Source organism: Palaemon carinicauda, chromosome 21 (assembly GCF_036898095.1).
Source record: "Palaemon carinicauda isolate YSFRI2023 chromosome 21, ASM3689809v2, whole genome shotgun sequence".
Lineage (NCBI taxonomy): Eukaryota > Metazoa > Arthropoda > Malacostraca > Decapoda > Palaemonidae > Palaemon > Palaemon carinicauda.
In genome coordinates this window covers 59319134-59340440 of record NC_090745.1, presented here as the reverse complement: position 1 = coordinate 59340440, position 21307 = coordinate 59319134, and the positions used below count along the sequence as shown (strand labels likewise).

The following is a 21307-nucleotide window of genomic DNA, read 5'->3' as shown; positions in this document are numbered from 1 at the left end:
CCACCTCAACACATTCATATCCACTCTAGCTGCTAACTCATTTCTTACACCCGTTCTCACCCTCACTACTTCATTCCTAATCCTATCTACTCGAGATATACCAGCCATACTCCTTAGACATTTCATCTCAAACACATTCAATTTCTGTCTTTCCGTCACTTTCATTCCCACACAACTCCGATCCATACATCACAGTTAGTACAATCACTTTCTCATACAGAATTCTCTTTACATTCATGCCCAACCCTCTATTTTTTACTACTCCCTTAACTGCCCCCAACACTTTGCCTCCTTCATTCACTCTCTGACATACATTTGCTCTCACTCCACCATTTGCTGCAACAACAGACCCCAAGTACTTAAACTGATCCACCTCCTCAAGTAACTCTCCATTCAACATGACATTCAACCTCGCACCACCCTCCCTTCTCATACATCTCATAACCTTACTCTTACCCACATTAACTCTCAACTTCCTTCCCTTACACACCTTCCAAATTCTGTCACTAATCGGCCAAGCTTTTCTTCCGCGTCTGCAACCAGTACAGTATCATCCGCAAACAACAACTGATTTACCTCCTATTCATGGTCATTCTCATCTACCAGTTCCAATCCTCGTCCAAGCACTCGAGCATTCACCTCTCTCACCACTCCATCAACATACAAGTTAAACAACCACGGCGACATCACACATCCCTGTCTCAGTCCCACTCTCACCAGAAACCAATCGCTCACTTCCTAACACATGCTTTACTACCTTTGTAGAAACTTTTCACTGCTTGCAACAACCTTCCACCAACTTCATATAACCTCATCACATTCCACATTGCTTCTCTATCAACTCTATCATACGCTTTCTCCAGATCCATAAACGCAACATACACCTCCTTACCTTTTGCTAAATATTTCTCGCATATCTGCCTAACTGTAAAAATCTGATTCATACAACCCCTATCTCTTCTAAAACCACCCTGTACTTCTAAGATTGCATTCTCTGTTTTATCCTTAATCCTATTAATCCGTACTGTACCATACACTTTTCCCACCACACTCAACAAACTAATACCCCTTGAATTACAACACTCATGTACATCTCCCTGTAAAAAATCCTCTATTTGAGCGAGAAATGTCTTTATCAAGGCATGGCAACTGGTTATCTGTATTTATTTTGTCTCAACTTCGATTACTTCTTGCGAGCTAAAAACTAGTAAGTTTGTCAGTTACTTTATGTAATTTCTATAAGAGGTCAATCATTAGAGTGCTAAAGGTTAACTATTTTCATTAAGTATCAATATTAAATATTGGTGTAAAATTTCATTTCCAGTGAAACAAGTGATTGTATAATTTTCATAAGTATTAATTTCTTTTGTCTTATGTCTAAATTTTGTTCAGACTTAATATTTCAAATGATTTATTTTTTCATGTAAATTCTTTCAAAGTGTTGTAATTTTTGAAGACTATATTTATTTTTGTAAAGAGTATTATTTCGATCACTAGTGTTTGTTACAGTACTCTCTCGTATCCCTGTTAAAGAATCGATGTAAGAGGTTGTTTTGAATAGTTCTTAATGATAATTACCTAGTTTTGTTTTGGGTGTACTTAAGAGACCTTTGGATATTCAGAGTTTTTATATATTGCCATCTGGGAGTTATATAATTTTCTCCGAGTTCGGGTATTATTCAGATATACAGTGAACCCTCGTTTATCGCGGTAGATAGGTTCCAGACGCGGCCGTGATAGGTGAAAATCCGCAAAGTAGTGACACCATATTTACCTATTTATTCAACATGTATATTCAGACTTTTAAAACCTTCCCTTGTACGTAGTACTGTTAACAAACTACCCTTTAATGTACAGAACACTTAATGCATGTACTACAGTACCCTAAACTAAAACAGGCACAAATATTAAAGGCGATTTTATATCATGCGTTTCCTAAACATGCTAAAAAGCACGATAAAAAATGGCAACCAATGTTTTATTTACGTTTATCTCTGATCATAATGAAGAAACAAACTGGAGGTAGAGCTTTGCTTATTACCCAGACATATTTCCCATACTTTTCCCTTAGAACTACATCACATCTTCCTACTTTAGATACATATATATATATATATATATATATATATATATATATATATATATATATATATATATATATATATATATATATATATATATATATATATATATATATATATATGTATATATATATATATATATATATATATATATATATATATATATATATATATATATATATATATATATATATATATATATTTGTATATATTTATATGTATACACATATACATACCTACATATATACATACATACATGCATACATATATATATATATATATATATATATATTACTGTATATATATGAGTTATGGAAAAAATCCGCGAAGTGGTGAATCCGCGATGGTCGAACCGCGAAGTAGCGAGGGTTCACTGTAACAGATTTGTGTAAAAACAAACAGGTGATTTTGGAACTCCAGAGGTTGTGTAGTTTGCTAGCCATAATATATAATATTTATATTTTTGGGCTGGAGCCATGTCATCCTGATGGAAGTTCCTCATTGGCAGCTTCTACTTGGGATATTTCTGCGAGTGATATACCAGAGAAATTTACCTTAGAGGTATCAACGGGGTTCTGACCTCTGGGTCGAATATCCCGAGAGATATTGTGTATAAATCAGGGGTGTGTTAATAACAAGCCATGGTTATCCTTCCCCAAATACAGTTAACCTTGTCTCGAAGGAAAGGAGAGGTTCGGATCCGGGGCAGGAGAGCCATTACAACTCCCAATCTCAGTGTGCTACAACTAACTCTCGTTTTGCTTGGAGAGTTTCTGCTAGTTTTCTGAGTTTTTTTTTTTTGTTGATTCTCGATCATGGATGCTACTTGTCTACTACTTCTTCTGTGTTGTCAGATAGGGAGAGGATCCTGCTGACAACGAAAGCCTCAGAAGAGTCATTGGATGTACATCAGGTGAGTGCAGTTCCCAGTGCCTCTTTACTTTCTACCCAAGCCCCAGCTTCCACCTCCGCCTCGGTTCCGATGTTAGACAAACCTTCGCTAATGGTGTTCATGAAAGTTTTCATGGAGAACCTAATCGCCAAATATGAACGTTCTCAACCAGACCTAACAGCGAGGATAGAAGCACCTGTTTCAAAGGCTCCCAGAACCCTTGGCGCTATGCTGAGCATATGGCCTTAACCGAAGGGTTTAATCATATTGTGGATGGTTTGGGTTCCAAGCCAATCTCGGATATGGAATTCTTTCCATCGATCAATAGCTATCCTTACTGCTACGTAAGGCTTAATTCGGAAGCGTCCAATAGGGATGATACGATCCCCAAGGAAACAATCATTCTGGATCATGGCAAGGCTCAATCCCTTTTGGTTGGAGAGTTAAAGACATCTGAATTCTCCAACACCCTACTCTCTGACTTTGACAGGAAACAGGCCAGTTTTGTGGCCCCCAAGGATACTGTCTTCCCTTTTACCTCTGAAAGCTTAGTGACCGTGATAAAAGCAGCAATGTCGAACAGGCCATTCCCAGTGCTAGAGGAATGTAAACTCGTCTCTCTGACCCTTCCTTATGATTCGGACATCTTCACTATTGGAAAACTAGATAAAGACATCAGAGGCAAGCAGTTTAATGAGAAACTGCCCAGGATTCCCAAATCCCTAATGAAGGGCGAACTGGAAGCTAAAGAGAGATTTTCTGCTTCTTTATCTTTCCAATCTTATCTGGAGATGCTTATTGGGAACTATTCCTAATCAGATCTCTTCCCTGTCTTGGCAAAGACTCGCTTAATCATGTTTCATAGGGATCTCTATGCTTTCTTCCTAGCCAGAAGGGCATGTAGAGAGCACGTTCTAGCTGCTGCTATGATCAGACATGAACCTAGAAAACTGAATGACTCCAATATATGGAGGAAGGATCTCTTTCCTGAAAAATTGGTTAAAGAAGTCATGGACAAAGCGGCTCAGGAGAATAAGAGCCTTATCAAAAAGTGGGGTATTTCCTCTAAACGAAAATTTACCCCCAAAGAAGGACCTCAACCCAAGGGCAAGAGTCGCTGACGTCACTTCAAGGGAAGGAAATCGCTTCCTTGTCGCAACAGCCTCAGTTGCTGCCGTCCATCAGACTGTGTACACGGTTCCCAAACAGTACGCTTCACAGTCTCCAGCCTTCAACCCGGTGTACGAGAGAGCTACCACCACGTTCTACCCTGCCAAAGCTCATACGAAGGGCGCTGGTAATAGGGGGAGGTCTGAAAGAGGTGGTCAAACTAGAGGCCGAGGAAGTAGAAACAGGACGACTAAAGTTACAGGTCCTTCGCAATAACATTGAGGAGCTTGTGGGGGGGGGGGGGGGCAACTTCACCTTTCCAGGGAACAATGGAAGTTTGATCCCTGGGCTCTCTCAACATAGTCTCAAAAGGGCTAGGCTGGAAATGGAAACAGAAACCACCCCAGTTCAAGAGATCATTTCAACCCCCAACTCCGTTTTTGGAGGATTATGTTCAGGATCTTCTTCAGAAGGGAGTCATCTGCTGCACAAAATACATATACTTTCAAGGGCGGCTATTCTGCGTGCCCAAGAAAGATTCGAAGAGTCTTTGAACTATTCTGGACTTGTCCCCACTAAACAAATTCATTCTGAACAACAAGTTCCAGATGCTGTAAATCTCGCAAATACGGACCCTACTACCCCGGGGGGCCTACACTGTCTCTATAGATCTTACAGACGCCTATTGGCATCTTCTGATAGGTCGGCGCTTCTCCCCTTACCTTGGTTTCAGACTGGCAAGAAAGGCCTACGTATTCAAAGCTATGCCCTTCGGGGTCAGTATAGCTCCAAGGATTTTCAAGGAATTAGTGGAGGCCCTTGTCCAACAACTTTGGAAGAGAGGCCTTCAGGTGATGGTGTACCTGGACGACTGGTTAGTTTGAGTTACAACAAAGTTAGAATGTCTTCAAACAGCTCATGAGGTCATGACCCTCCTACAATCTCTGGGTTTCCAAATCAACATCGAGAAGTCCAGGCTATCTCTAGCTCGGAAATTTCAGTGGCCAGGACTTCACTGAAATCTACAGTCACACGCCCTCTCTCTACCATAAGGCAAGAGAAAGGAAATTGCAAACTCGGTAAGGTGTCAACTTCGTTCAAAAGTACTCACCAGATGGAAACAAGAAAGGGTTTTGGGGTCGTTACAGTTCGCGGCCATGACAGATCCAATCGTGAAAGCAAGTCTCAAAGATGCTAACAGAGTCTGGAGAAGAAAGGCATCCAATGCTCGGAGAGATCTTTGCCACAAAACCCCAGTCTTACTGTGAAAGCAGCTCAAGCCGTGGTCCATCACCAAAAGTCTATCGAGCCACGTCCCTCTACAGTACCCTCCTCCTTCCATGACACGGATGCCTTGAAACAAGTTTGTGGGGTGGGGGACACCTTTCTTCCTAGAAAGTGCAGGGTCACAGGATGATCACATTTCAGAAGTTTCATATTAATATTCTGGAAGCTATGGCAGTATTTCTGACTCTGAAGAGACTATGCCCAAAGACGAAATCACACATCAAATTGGTCATCAACAACACCACAATAGTACACTCTGTCAACAGACAGGGCTCCATATCTCCTCAGATCAACTATATAATCCTAGTTATTCTCTCTTTAGCAAAAAGGAGGAAATGGCATCTCTCAGCAGTTCACCTCGAAGGGGTTCGCAATGTGACGGCGGACGCCCTGTTGAGATCCAAGCCTCAGAATGGTCTCTAGACGCAAAATCATTCTGTTTCATTCTAGAGCAACTTCCGGAACTGCAAATCAATCTCTTTGCGACGTGTATTTGAGACAGCCTTGGTCTGCCTGACCCAACCAAAGCTGTGAACTCAAAGGAAGCAATAAGTTTACAGGTAATGCACGAACAAATTTTAAACAAGGCAAAATTCGTCAAATTTCGATTTACAAACATAAAACGGAAATAGGCTACGTACTCATCAGTCGCACTTTTTCTATTTCATTAGGAATTTCTTATGCAACTTTTGTTGTCAATAAAGTATAATCATTGTATTGTCTAACTTAAGAAAAAAAGATGTTTTAATTAATTAGTGGTATAAATGTTACGTTGTATTAGCATTAGCAAGTGAGAAGAAAAATTTTATACTATTTTTTCGGATGTTAGTTTTATAATGGCGTGGACTTAAATTCGCGCAAAGTATCTTGCACAAAATAAGCGGAAATAAGTTCTACGCGAACAAAACTAATACCGCAGTAGTTGTGTTTAGTGAATCATTGTAGGAATTACAAAAGATGAAAGATAATTTGAATAAAGCAGAAATGTTGGACTAAAAATGAATATAAAGTAAAACTAAGATAATATCCAATGAAAATGTAGAGCCAACAAATAAGAGTTATGGACAAACCTCTAGAGATTATTAATGAATATACGTACGTATGACAGACAGTAAGTGTTTTCCCAGAACACGAGACCAAAATTAAAAGAAGGATAACCATGGGATGGAGAGAATTTAGTAAATAAAATGAGATTATGAAAATCAAAATACCACTTTCTTTACAAAGAAAAGAATTTAATGAGATGATCCTACCAATATTAACTTATGAATCAGAAACTTAGAGTCTTACTAAAATCTTAGAACATAAGCTAGTTAAAACTCATAGAGCTATGGAAAGAATATTATAGGAATAACAATAAAAGACATAAAAAGAGCAACATGGATACGAGAGCATCATGTAAGAAAAAGAAATGAACTTGGGCAAGACATATAATGAGAATGACGGACAATAGATGGACACTAAGAATAACGGAATTGGTCCCTAAAGAATGTAAAAGAAGTAGGGGAAGGAAGGGGAACTGACGGATTGACGAACTAGAAAGTTTGCGTGTGTGGACTGGCACAGAAAGTCCATAAGCAGATGCAAATGGAAGGACATGTCTGAGGCATTTGTTTTGCAGTGGACTAGTAATGGCTGATGATATATATATATATATATATATATATATATATATATATATATATATATATATATATATATATATATATATATATATATATATATATAGTATATATTTACACACACACACTCACACACACACACACACACACACACACACACACATATATATATATATATATATATATATATATATATATATATATATATATATATATATATATATAACATTTTCTCTTTCAATGGAAATTTTTACAAACAGAAATTTGGTTGTAGTATGGGCAGCCCGCTATCTCCAATTTTAGCTAACCTCTACATGGAATACTTTGAAACAGAAATTTTAACAACAATTAAACCTACGAACATGGTTTGGCAACGCTATGTTGATGACATTTTCACATATTGGGATGATAGCTGGTGAGATTTCAATATATTTTTCAATAATCTAAATTCCCTAGTCCATAGCATAAAATTTAAAACTGAATGGGAAAAAGATGGAAAATTAGCTTTTTTGGACATACTAATTATAAGGGAATCGACGGGGTATAATTTCACTGTGTATAGAAAACCAACTTTCTCTATTTCCTACATTCATTTCTTTAGTTATCACGACATTTCTGTAAAAATTGGAGTAGCTTGCAATCTATTTCTTAGAGGTTTGAGAATCTGTTCCCCAGCCTACCTAAATAAAGAATTTGAAATCATCCGTAAACAACTCGCCCAGCTATTCTACCCGACGTATGTTATAGAAAAGGCCAGCAACAAAGCCAACACGATATATTATAAAAATCATGATGTTACTAACCAAAGAGTTTTTAAAAATAAGATAAAACTCCCATATATAGAAGGTATTAAAAATATAACAAATCATATCAAAACTGAGAACCACTTTCTTTTTTCATATCCAAAGACCATAGGAAGCGCCCTTATTAATGTTTATCAAAATAAAAGAGATGTAGAATCCGGCGTTTACAAAGTACCATGTGGGGATTGTGAAAAAGTGTACGTTGGGCAAACGGGCCGTTCGCTATCTCAAAGATTATCCGAACACAAAAGATCTGTTAGATATGGGTATGAAAACTCGGGGATTTTCATTCACCTTAGGGATTTAGGGCACCAGATTAACTGGAGTGAGTCGTCTTTGCTTTTTAAGAGTACCTGTCCGTACAGAAGGAAAATCCTGGAATCAGCCATCATAAATCAATCAAACACAATGAACCTATCTGGGGGCCAATGGAAAGCTGACACAGTGGACAATACTCTTCTCAACCCTATCATTAAGAAGATAATCAACGGAGACCGACCACCAGACATGCATCAGAGGTCAAGACTTCCTCTAAGCGGCTCAACAATAAGAAGACGCACCTGGATGTAATTAAATTTGGCTAATCCTTCCAGCAATTACAACAACTATAGAACAATTGAACACACCCTTTTGCTTTCATATATAAACCGTCACTCTCCACTGTATCCCTCATTTTTACTTTACATCCTGAAGAGGGTCGATGTTTATTGACCGAAATATAGTGTGATTTATTCATATTTCCTGTATTTCTTTTATGGGCCTTTTTGAAAAAACATGTTAAAACTGTTCGATTACAGTTATAAGTAAGACATATAGTATATATTTACACGTACACACACACACACACACACACACACACACACATATATATATATATATATATATATATATATATATATATATACTATATATATATATATATATATATATATATATATATATATATATATATATATATATATATATATATATATGCAGTATAAGCACCGTTATGCAGTTTGAATAGGGCATAAGCTGTAATATGGTGAGCTCTCATTTTTTTGACATGAGAGGCTTTAAGAGAGCTGTCTGCTTTGAAAAATTTGTCTATTACATCCTGTGATATTGTTGATGCCCAGCCTCAGCCATCCAGGAGATCATCTAGGTTACTTTAGCGTTGTCATCTTGGTGTGAAGCCCTTCCAACACGACCAAGTAAGTCTTCTCTATGTGTTTCTGACCATGCCCATTGAATGTCTTTGACAATTTTGTACAGGGGTTGGTCACATGATACGACTGGAATATGACCTTTTTTGACATTGTCACCTACACTCTTAAGAACATCCATTGAATGCTTTACCATAGCTGTTGACTTTGAATCATCAGGGAATAATGGCGACAGGGTGCTGGTGGATGTTTCACAAGTACCCTCCTTCAAACGGTTTGAATGGTATGCAGCCCAAGAAATATAGGGTCTACTTTCTTAGCATCCATTATGTTTAGTTCCTTATTATAAGCTTCAGGATTTTATAGCTCATCAATTACATCGCGTACATGTTGACACCACTGTGACTCTACTCTAATATCTATGTCAAAATCTGGTTTCATTATATTTGCAGATCCTGGAATAGATGGTATTTTAATGGGGTGCAACAACAAGAGGTACTGGAGTGTATCTCTTAGGTAATCTTATTATCTTGCAACTTGATAAGGGTAATGAAGAACGTTCCTGATCTGTGCCAACACAGTCAACAGAAGGGTGCTGTATAACTATGGTATCTTCGTATAGGTATTCGTATTGTGTCTGTCAAAGTCACTAAAAGGACGGAAGTACTAACTCCAATCAAGTCTTTTTATTTTTCATTTCATGGCTATAGAACATATTTCTGTTATTATATTCTTGTCATCTTTATCTCCCTCCGTTCTTTTTTTGGTAGATAGTATTCATATTATCTGTATTTTAGCTTTAGTCCATATTAGTCCAGAGGCTTACAGTTGACCCCATGTTCAGTGAAATCATGCACTTTGTAACACAAGTATGAAATTTGGTCTAAAGTTTGTTCATACCATGTATAATAATTTCAAGACAGGACCCCAATTGGATATGTAGCAACCATTTTCAAAATACCCGAAATAAAAATGCTTAAAATGTTATATTCTGACTACTAATGTTATTAAAATGTAATTTTTGTGGCTATGCCCATATTTTCTAACCCGATAGTTCCAAATTTGTCCAAATATATGCTCAGTCAATAATTTTTACACATAGGACCATTAATAACTTTACTTAATATAGATATTTTGCAGGTTCGGATCTATGAATCACAACAGTGAACTGCATATTTTTAAACGGAGATTAGTTTCTAAAATATATATGAAAATGGAATCTATTAGAGATTTCTTGACTTACTGATCAGTTTAAGTCCTACTAAAAAAACTGTGAACTAAGATTATATTCAGTTGTAATATTCAATAAAGCAATGAACGCTTCCAGCATAATACAAGATATGTTATTCTGATATAGAGTAAAGTAATTAAGAAGGGTTTCTACGAAACTAGTGGTAAATAATAGAAAATCTTAGCAATATTAGAGCTCCAGGCCTAAAATCATACATTTTCACTCATTGGTAATATGTTAATTAATATACATCATATGAAATATAATTACAATAGGCATAAAATCTGAGATTATTAAAGAGTAAACGCTATCAAAGTTGTGGAATTACTTAATCAAAAAATATATTTCAAACCAAACTATTCATTCAAATTTACATAGTTATTCCCATAAGTTTCTGCTTGAAATTATCAAGTACCGTCTGCCATGTCCGCCATTTTTTTTCTAATGATCCAAAATACACTATTCTATATAAGTTTTAGACATATATATTACCTTCATCATATAAAAATTTCAAGTCATTTGATAAAAAAAAACTCTTTGGTTTATTAGCAAAAATCATGATTTAAAAAAAAAAAATAGGTACATTTTCCCCACTAATACGACAGCAATTGTTTTGAATCTTATACCATAAAAATTACTTTATAAAACGAACAATTATGTGAGACGGAATTTTGATTTTCCTATTTTTTTTTTTTTTTTTTACGAATTTTGATTTGTTTCCTCGTCTAGACGCAAAATAATCGTGAAAAAGAAAGTAAAATTAAAATCAAAATTTCGTCTAACAGAATTGTGAGATCTTTATTCCTCTTTTCAATGGTATCTTTCTCTCTAAAATCGAACAATAAATAAGTGAGAAAAATGTACCTAAGTGATGAATAAGTAAGTTTTTGAGTTATGAGCTCCCAAAGATTTGTAACAAATTTTCGCTTCTTTTCTTAAATAAATCAAGATAACATTATTATGATAACTTTTATTGTTTATTCCTCCATAAACGCACCCTAAACGAGGTATTTAATCCCTCAGTTTACTATTACTATGTCATGAGTTGTCAGCGATCTCTCATTGTTGCCAGTGTTTTAGTTAGCATGTTTCAGATTTGTACTCTTATTCATGTTTCTCTCTCTTCTTGGTTCTTTTTTCTTGTTCTCTGCTTACTTTTTGTTCTTTCTATGACCTTATGTAACATATTCCTTGCTATAAAGTTCCCGAGGACGATGTGAAAACACAATGTACATACGAACTGCAAGTAAACAAACACATATATACCTCATTGGCCATTCTCCTGCTGTTCTTGTAGTGGGTAGTGTTTTCATTCACCTACCCTCTGCCAATGCCTTCCATTTTTGCTAGAAGTACGAGATTTTGAAACAAGAGAGAGAGAGAGAGAGAGAGAGAGAGAGAGAGAGAGAGAGAGAGAGAGACTGATTGATTGATTTAAGGTTTTCAGGCATCCGAGGGTAATAATAATAATAATAATAATAATAATAATAATAATAATAATAATAATAATAATAATAATAATAATAATAATAATAATAATAATAATAATAATAATAATAAGCTTTATTCCCATATTTACATTGGCTATTACAATAAATACAAATTACATTGTAGTTTACATTTAAAAATTAGATATTTACATGTGCCTTCATAAAAATTTACATCATTATAAAACATAAAAACATAAATTTACTTTATACAACTTTAAGAACAATAAAGAATTTGTAACATATATAGGTATTTAAAACATTGAAAATTTTGCATATAAAATATGAATCTTTTTATAATATTACTTGAGGCTCAATAAAATTCTTACCTTGGTAAAATATTTTCTATAAAAGTTACAGCATATCTCTCTATAATACTAAAATTATCTTTAGTATGATTATAACATTTCGATTTCAAAATTGCTTATGAAATACAGGTACTTATAAAACTAGAGTTATGAACATATATCTTAAAATGGAGTCTAAAATTCATAAATAGTCTGCTAAAATGGAGTAAAAGTGTAAAAGAGCTCAATTAAAATATATATAAAGTTTAACTATAAAAATTATTTGGACAATAGATACTTTTTCAAATTCAGTTTAAAAATCTATATTAACCAAATGCTATCACTCCAATGTTAAATTCTCTCAGTATAAAATGATTCATGATTTCTTTCTGAGAGAAATCATGAATCATTTTATACTGAGAGAATTTAACTTTGGAGTGATAGAATTTTGTTGAGAGAGAGAGAGAGAGAGAGAGAGAGAGAGAGAGAGAGAGAGAGAGAGAGAGAGAGAGAGAGAGAGAGAGAGAGAGAAATCATGAATCATTTTATCCTGAGAGAATTTAACTTTAGAGTGATAGAATTTTGTTGAGAGAGAGAGAGAGAGAGAGAGAGAGAGAGAGAGAGAGAGAGAGAGAGAGAGAGAGAGAGAGAGAGAGAGAGAGAGAGAGAGAAATCATGAATCATTTTATCCTGAGAGAATTTAACTTTAGAGTGATAGCATTTGGTTGATATAGATGGCAGTTCAAATTAAGAGAGAGAGAGAGAGAGAGAGAGAGAGAGAGAGAGAGAGAGAGAGAGAGAGAGAGAGAGAGAGAGAGTTGAACATTGGTATCATAGTATTTGTATAAATGGCAGTTTAAAATAATGTGAGAGAGAGAGAGAGAGAGAGAGAGAGAGAGAGAGAGAGAGAGAGAGAGAGAGAGAGAGAGAGAGAGAGAGAGAGAGAGAGATGCAAAAATAAACACAAAGAAGATTGCCAAACTCAGTCATGCAGACGAGGCAGTGAGGATGACATCATCGTTTAAAGACCGCTATATCTTGGTTATTTGTAAAAATAATTGACTATTTGTTCTTTCTATGACCTTAGGTAACATTGCCCTTGCTATAAAAGTTCCTGAGGACGTTTTGAAAACACAATGTACATACGAACTGCAAGTAAACTAACACATGCATTATAACTTCTATACATCTTTGGAATCTCTGGCTGCTGTTCTTTTAGGAGTAGATTTCGTTCACCTACGCTCAAGCAATGCCTTCCATTTCTGCCAGACATATGAGATTTCGAAACATAAGTGAAAAAATCGCTATATATATGCAAAAATAAACACACAAAGACGATTCTGTCAAAGTTAGTCATACAGACGGCGCAGTAAGGATGACGTCATCATTTAAAGACCGCTATATCTTCGTTATTTGTAAAGATAATTGGCTGAAACTTCTGGAGAGCATATACGATATGTTTATGCATACATAGAAGCAATAAAACGATTTTTGGTTTCTGAAAGTTGGTATGTCAAAACACCATGGCGGACAGTCCCTTAGAAATTATAACAAAGAGAGTAATCATTGCTGCATGTACATATGCAGTATTAAACAGGCTACACGCAAAGTTGTAATATCCTTAATAACCTTGACTCTAAAGTATCACCATAATGGTGAAATTATGCAGCGTTCTGTGCAGTTTATATATACTATTCTGTGCAATCTTTTATTCACATACCGTACATTTGCAAGAGTTGTGCAGGTAAAACCTACATTTTAGCATTTACAGAAACCTTTGCATCCTTTTGTGCATCCAAATTTAATAATTTCACGGCAAGCTTCACCAGCTGGAGGTAATGTACTCTATTTCAGAACCCTTTATAAGGTGGTTGTATCAAGTGCCCGCCCAGGACTTGGTAGTTGTGTAATAGGTAATTGTGGAAATTTCATCATGGCATAATACCATATATAACCAGCCTCCGAGCTGACTCTTAGTTGGTGTTGAGCTAGAGCATCGTGTATTGGAAGTATGTTTTTAATTTCAAGGCCTTTTTGTGTGAACAATGTTTGCCTTACAGCATTAAACACTAGTTTCATGACTTCCTCGGTCATACATGGTTACTAAAAGTATCTTTATTATAGGAAGAACATGTGTAATATCTTCTTTGGTTGGTATCTGACAGGGTGTGGAAAGAGCTTCTGTGGCACCAGCATATGAATTCCATGCTGACAAAGCTGTGTGTTTTCCCTTCCTAGCAAATGATGTCACATACTTCCACTGAATACATGAAATGCAAGTGCACCACTTTTTTAGAACCAAGTGTTTCAGCCATGAATGTCACATGAAGATAGTGCAGTTCTGAACCACTACCAACTGCTATCCACAGATTTTTACATATGATTTTGTGAGCAAGACATACCAATGACAACAACATCTACATCAGCTGTTCTAATGAGTATCCTTTGCAGACTATGGTGAGCTTCTCGTGAAGTATGTACAAACATTCTCATGTCTGCCTCTTCATGGGTTCAGTCCGTTAATTCAGTAAGATCACATTTAGTATCATATGTAATAATTACTGGTCCTGGAAACTACTCACTGGCACATTGATGAGTCGGTAATCAGATGGAGGAGGTCTGTTCTGTTGGCATCATTACAGAGAAAATCCTGAAGATTACTTTTCTCCCTTCAACATGCATATGTGTGCCTTTGCTCCCCTGTTATTATTGACCCCAATTAGTTAAACTCATTGATCGGTTTTAGCCGAGTACCATCTTCCACTTTAATTTTTACTTTCTCATGACTTTTCATATAACAATTGCTTTTCTTGTAAAATACTTGGAGCCATTAAAATTTGCCTATTTAATGATTTGATCGACTGTGTGTTTAAGCTACAGCATATATAAACAGCTATTTGGGTTTATAGTAAAACAAGTTCAAGACAGAGACAGGAAAGTTTACATGTGATACCAGAGGAAATCCAACTCTACAATCAAAAGCACTACTATATACTCCAAATCCAATGCTAGCATCAGATTTGGAGCCATCAGTATAAAAGTCAATTCCTTATGTTTTTCAACATGCTCCATAGAAAGAGACCCGGATATGCGCATCAAAGGACAACAGATCTTATGTGTAAGTGAAGCTTGATTTTTTAGGAGATTTTGGGTGCGACTCAAAATATCTAAAATATCTTACAATGCTTACTGTCTGATAGGCTAAAGAGTTAGGAAATATTTGCAACCTAAACCAATACTGAACAATAGAGGCTTGGGATAGGTGAGGTTGTAAAGGCTTCTGTGGCTAATCTCATACCAGCATGATATATAAAATCTAAACTCTTTAACCGGTTTTAGGTGGCTGAGGAGTATGTTTCCCTCCCATAGCTAAATTTAAAATGGTTTTTGCAGTATGCCACCCCATGATGCATGTGACAAAACATTTAAAAGATTCAGGCCCTCAAGACATTTTACTTTTAAGGCTTTCAAGAGAGGAATCTATGGCACCCTGCAGTCAAATATTAATCTTAAAAATCAAGCTTCACTTACACATGAGATCTGTTGTCCTTTGATGCGCATATCCGAGTCTGGATTTACTCGCCAAATATATCAGAAATGTAAAACAAAATGTATTCGAAAACATGAATGCATTCATATCAGGCCAGTCTGTAATTTTGTCAATTGAGATTTGTAGTTTTCTGTCAACCATTGCCATTCTAGCTCCAGTAAATGTTATAGACATCATCTACAAATAGTGTTGAGAGAATATCTTGGGGATTGACAGAAGATATCCCATTAATGGCTAATGCGAATAGGGTTACACTCAGCACACTACCCTGAGGAACTCCTTCCTGGCATTTCTCCTCTGACCGACTTTCACCTACTCTAACTTGAAAAAATCTTTGTGGAATAAATGCTTGAATGAACAATGGCAGTTCTCCTCTTAACCTCAAATTATGAATAGTTTTGAGTATACCATATCTCCATGCAATATCATGCCTTATCAAAGTAAAAAAAAGCCCCTTGTATAGTTTAGAGGCTAAAATTTCTCAAAGAGCGAATTCCACATCAGGTGTCTCGTGCATTTTTATAAAAACACACTGGATATGTGATAAAATACTTTTCTTTTCAGGTAACACATCATTCTTGCTTAGGCCATCTTCTCCATGATCTTACATAAGCAAGATGTCAATGCAATTGGTCGATAGTTCGCTGCTAAAAACTTATCCTTCCCATGTTTTAAAAATGCTAAAATAAAGGCTAGTTCCCAAATACTTGGATAACTATGATCATGCCATATTCTGTTAAAAATGCCTAAAATGAATAACGTAATATTAAGATGTGCATCTTTAATCATTGCATATGGAACTCCACCGGGTCCAAGGGCTGTATCATTACAAGTAGCAAGTGCGTGATCAAATTCTCTTTCAGTAGTAAAAGGAGCATTATATGATTCTTCCTTTCCCATTGCAAAATTTAAAATTTTCTGTTCTTCATTGCTCCTATACTGGTGACTAGGAGCTGCTTCACACTTGCATGATACATTAGAGGGCGAGGAGGGATAGGGGCAGAATGGGACTGGGAGAAAACGATGCAAGGAAAAGAAATAGATATAGAAAGTTGACTTGAGCAGCCGAACCTGTTAAACAATAGACTAATAAGGTCGAACGAAGAAAAAAAACAAGATATTAATCAATCTTAATGACAACAAGCTGAGCCTCCCACAAGCAGTGGCTTCATCAAGAAAACACTGAACCAACATAAAAACCTCAGATGTTAGCAATTTAGCAAGGAAAGTCATAGACCGCAGTCAGGGGATAATTCAGTAAGAAGTATTTCTTTAGTAAATACATAGGCAGCTAAGCTAACTGAATGATCTACAAATTTCATTAAAACCAGTGAAGAGTACTTCAACAACATTTTAAAACTTCCATGCATTAACAGATGCTTATTTATGTAATCAGTTACATGTACTGCAATCTCAGACTCAGCCATGAGACCTGATGATAGACCCACACCACTAAGACTAAAAATGTATTAATAAGTACAGTTTGGCTCTCAGATAAGGTCTTTTCAATGTGATTGGTATGGTAGGTATGGGTGCCTTGAATACTCCGTGACTGGTGACAGAGTTTACTGTTTTGTATGCAGACTCGTTGATGCTAATGTAGGGCACAGAGAAATGGCATTTACCAACGAAGGTTTCAGTTTCTGGAAGAATATGCATGAAAAGGCATTAAAGCATGAAAAAGCACGTGCCATATTATTGCCATCGAAAAATGGCTCAATTTCAAAATTTCACAGATCGATGGTGATTTTTATAAACAACTTGGTAGCCAACATAAACAGCAGGTTCTTCACAATAGAGAATATGTTAAGACACTTGAACATTTATATTACAATTGATAAAACAAACATAGCATTCAGGGGGCACAATGAAAGCGAAAGTTCATGAAATAAGGGTGCCTTTCTGAAAATTTTGACTTGATAAGCAAAGTCCAAGGGATTTTGTGACCTGAAAGAAAGATTCCATTAAATGCAAATTATACATCAGAGTTAAGTCAGAATAATCTTCTCAAAGTTGCAGCCAGTTGTGTGCTTGATGTCATAGCCAAAACAGCAAAATCATCACCCTTCTTTGCAGTAATATCTCACGAGACTAGAGATGTTAGAATTATCAAAGAGCTCTGTGTCTGCATTAGGAATGTCATAGATGAAACAATAAATGAGAGGTTCATAGGATTCATTTCTTTGAAGAATCTTGATGCTACTTCTGTAGCTAACACATTGTTAAAGAAACTCCGTAATCTTGGCCTGAATATTAATAAACTAATATCACAGTGCTACGATACAGTATCTACAATGACTGGCAAAATCAGTGGTGCCCAGGCAAAAATCCTAGAATCTGTGAAGAATCCCTGCTTTTATGTACCATATTCTTCATACAGATTACAGTTAGTCATAACTCACACAGCTGGCTGCCTGCCAGAAATAGCAGAATTCTTCAACTTGATTTCAGTTCTGATTAACTTCCACCGTGGTTCAACCTTGCGCCATGATATATTCATAGACCTCCAGAAAGACAAAAAATTGTCAGTTCTGGAACTTCCTAAAGTGTGTCAACTCATATTGCCCTTAAGTCAATATCCCATCACTATAAAATTTTGATGGATACTCTAGAAGATTTTTCTTAACAATGGAAGATCCGATGAAAAAGGCCTAGCTAATGGATCCCTACAAACTTTAAATATGTTTGAGACATTCTTTATGTTGATTACCGTTTCTGAAGTATTTAATATTACACCCGCACTATCAAAGACATGGCGGATTAGAATATGGAACTTACTGCAGCACTTAGCATGGCACAGAAACACTTGAAATTATTCGTGACAAAAGAATAACAGAATACCATAATTTGGCAAATATCAATTGGTTTTTCTACTGAGAGAAACATAATTTCAACTTTCCGCCAGCCTTCAAGGAAAAGGAAACAATATTCACGTCTGTTGGAATCTTTTGTCATCGAAAACCCAGGCCAACGAGACACTTTTGAAAGGGTTGAGGATCCAAAGGCCTACTGTAAAAGGGCTCTTTATATCCCTATTTTTGGCAAAGTACTCAGTGAATTTAAACAAAGATTTGATGAATGTATCCTCCTTGGTGTAGCTGCTTGCCACCCATCATCTCTAAATTTCTGAAATAAAAATGACTTGCAACACCTTGGTGACCAGTACTCAATCTAAAGGGAAAGTCTCCATGCAGAACTACTTATAGCTCAGAGAACACGACAGGATGATGCGAAAGTTATTTCTGATGCTTTGCATAAACTGAAACCAATGAAGGAAGGTTTCCCCACTGTTGTATATTACTTTTGTTTAGCTTTACTCATAATCAACTTCATTTTCTGTTATTGTAATGACTCGTTTTTTCATAATACCTTATAACGAATACAAAACAAACTGAAGTCCTGCAGTCATCCTTACAGAGGATAATTGAAATAAAGAAGCCTGAAAATATTTCACCCAGACTTTGGAATTTAATGCATTTGGCTTTAGCTTTCCCTGTCAGTAATGCCAAATGTGATCAATCTTTTCCTGTCTTGAAATTAGTCAAAATTTACCCCAGGACATCAATGGATCAGGAACGATTGACCAGTCTAGGCACAATTTCTATTGAGAAAACTGTAGTGGATTCCGTTAATCTTGATAGGGTAGTGGATAGGTTTGCAGCTCTCCTAAAATCTTTACAGTCAAACTCAGGGGAATCCACCACAAGGCGTTTATCTCTAATTTAATCAAATTTGATGCAATATACTTCATGTAATCAAAGTGATTTATTATTATATTTTTATTTCTTTTATGTGAGAGAAATACTTCCGTGTTATTTTATCAATTTAAACAGTTTTGTTCTTGTGTAAGAATATGTGAAAGTATATGTGCAAAGAATAGTTTCATCATAGTATCTCCTGTAATATACTGATATATAAATATATGTAATACACATGAAAAACTTAATTTTTTCCACTCCTGCTCATCTACCGAGTTACCATCTAATGGTCACATCAAATATATAAAGTTGGTAGGGCTCCAGCCCCTCAAAATTTGTCCTCTAGTCACAGTACTGCCCACAAGATTGATGATAATACATCAACTCACCGAATACATCCCTACTCCTGATCAAGACAAACTGCTGCGACTTAGACTTAATTGACCCTTCATATTTAAAATAAATAGACATAAATAGGAATCCTCATTGACACAATCAAGCAACTGGATAAGTGCACCGTCAGGACCACCGTCAAACCGCATTCCTTCATAATCGCCGAAGCTCATACTGAACTAGGAGAATACAGGAAGAGGATTACAAACTTACACCTTAGGACTTTATTATAGAAAATAAGGACTTCACCATCAGATGATCTGAAAATACAACTGCTTTCATCCTTATTGAAGCTGATGAATACCACAAAAATACTCAATAAAATCTTGCAGGTCGGCTCTAAATTTCTTAGGCTAACAAGGAACCCAGCAGAAGAAATAAAGAAAGACGTTAACAAGATCATTGAAACAATGAACGCCCTGCAGGTTGCCACCCACCCGTGTGCTATAGCCAGGGACTATAGCTTTAAGGTACAGTTAGAATAAAAAGAACGCAGACATTCGGGGGGAAATCTTTCGTCAGATGTCTCTAGTGTTCCCATGACAAAACACACAAGGTGTTGCTCTTCTTACTACTACTATGAAAGGGGCGGAGCCCTCTCCAACCTTAGCGAATCAAAGACAGCAAAGGGGTGTTTTTGCTAGTGAAAGCATTAAAATTTTACAAATCGAGTTGCCATATTCCATTCTGTTTCATCTTCTTCTTCTTCTTGGGGTATTAAAGCCAACACTTGTTGTTGGCACGGGCCTTTCCCTTGGTTGGCCCATAGGTGTTTCATCATTTGACTTTTCGAATATCCACTGCAAATACTGAATACACACACACATATATGTATATATATATATATATATATATATATATATATATATATATATATATACATATATATATATATATATATATATATATATATATATATATGCATATATATATATCTATATATCTATATATATATATATATATATATATATATATATATATATATATATATATATATATATATATATATATATATATATATATATATATGTATATATATATATATATATATATATATATATATATATATATATATATATATATATATATATATATATATATATATATATATATATATATATAGCCTACACACACACACACATATATATATATATACATATATATATATATATATATATATATATATATATATATATATATATATATATATATATATATATATATATCATGAATTCACAAAATCATGTAGAAATTATTGAAGTATCGCAGCTAAATAATTCCTTCCGTTAATAGCTACATTAGATTATTTCAACATTAGTCTTGTTCAAGTCACCTATGAAAGAAAAAAGTACTTTCAGATATGGTTCGATGTAAAATGATAATAAAAAAAACACCATACATATTTTATACCGGCCTAAATGACATTGAGAGAGAGAGAGAGAGAGAGAGAGAGAGAGAGAGAGAGAGAGAGAGAGAGAGAGAGAGAGATTCGACCTGAACATCGGTTTTAATATATTTGTAGTACGTTGGTCAAAATTCACCCGTAACTTTTTGAGTTAGGTTGGTGACAAACAAATAGAAAGAGGTAAAAACATGACCTCCTTAGCGGAGGTAATAATAATAATAATAATAATAATAATAATAATAATAATAATAATAATAATAATAATAATAATTGGACCAAAACGTAAAATTTTGAGAGATCAGTCGAGGTGAGTAAC

General features: G+C 35.4%; 1 pseudogene; it reads left to right on the top strand.

The window, feature by feature from the left end:
• Positions 1-17148: 17148 nt before the first annotated feature.
• LOC137614925 (zinc finger MYM-type protein 1-like) lies at positions 17149-19221 on the top strand (annotated as a pseudogene).
• Positions 19222-21307: the final 2086 nt, after the last annotated feature.